Here is a 1,326-nt window from a genome sequence, read left to right as displayed (position 1 = left end):
GAGCTGAGATCTGGCCACTGCACTCCAGCCTGGGTGACAGAGCGAGACTCCGTCTCAAAAAATAAATAAATAAATAAATAAATAAAAATAATAACCGGCCAGCCAGCCGCAGTGGCTCATGCCTGTAATCCCAGCACTTTGGGAAGCCAACGTAGCCAATCGCTTGAGCTCAGGAGTTCGCGACCTGCGTGGCCAAGAAACGTGGCGAAACCCTGTCTCTACTAAAAATACAAAAGTTAGCCAGGCATAGCGGCACACGCCTGTAGACCCAGCTACTTGGGAGGCTGAGGCAAGAGGATCGCTTGAGCCTGGGAGTCAGAAGTTGCAGTGAACCAAGATTACACCACTGCACTCTGGCCTAGGTGACAAAGCTAGATCCTATCTCAAAATAATAATAATAATTGCCTGTTGTGGGTTGAACTGTGTACCCCCAAAATCCATATGCTAAAGTGCTAACCCCTGGTACTGCAGCATGGAACCTTATCTGGAAATAGAATTGTGGCAGATGTAATGAGTTAAGGTGAGGTCACCCTGGAGGAGGGTGGCCCCTAATCCGACAGGACAGGTGCCCTGATAAAAAAGGGGATAGCTGGACACAGATACACACACAGGGAGAGCGCCGTGTGAAGAGCAAGGCAGGGGTCAGGGAGACAGAAGCCACAGAGCGCCAGGGATTGCCAGCAACCACGAACAGCCAGGAGAGAAGCCTGGAAAAGGCTCTCTCCCTAACCACACTCCAGCCAGGCCCTCCAAAGCCTCTTCTCAAGCAGCCTTCAACCTTGGCCAATGACAACATAACCTCCCACGTGGTTTCTGACAGCTCAAGGCCATATTCCTAGGATGGCGCCAGCTCCCTGAAAGTGCCTGCCTGAGAAACTCGAAGCTGCCAGAAGAATCTGCTGCTGGCTTCTGCCATGCCCAGAGATACAGCCCCATCCCCTGGCCCCTTGGGAGGGCAGGAGCCTGACTTCAATGGGCACCAGCTTGCAGACTCAGGCGGGTTTCACAGGGACTGACCCCTTCTGCTTTCTGTAATGTGTCACTCTCTGAGCTCTGCTCACCCTCTCCCATCCCATCATTCTCCCTTTAAAACACCCAGGTGGCCGGGTGTGGTAGCTCAGGCCTGTAATCCCAGCACTTTGGAAGGCCGAGGTGGGAGGATCACTTGAGCCCAGGAGTTTGAGACCAACCTGGATAACACAGTGAGACCCCATCTCTATAAAAATACAAAAAAAGGCCGGGCGCGGTGGCTCAAGCCTGTAATCCCAGCACTTTGGGAGGCCGAGACGGGCGGATCACTAGGTCAGGAGATCGAGACCATCCTGG

This window comes from Mandrillus leucophaeus, unplaced genomic scaffold, assembly GCF_000951045.1.
Source record: "Mandrillus leucophaeus isolate KB7577 unplaced genomic scaffold, Mleu.le_1.0 Scaffold68, whole genome shotgun sequence".
NCBI lineage: Eukaryota > Metazoa > Chordata > Mammalia > Primates > Cercopithecidae > Mandrillus > Mandrillus leucophaeus.
The sequence above is the reverse complement of the archived record's forward strand: the minus strand, read 5'-3'. Positions refer to the sequence as shown.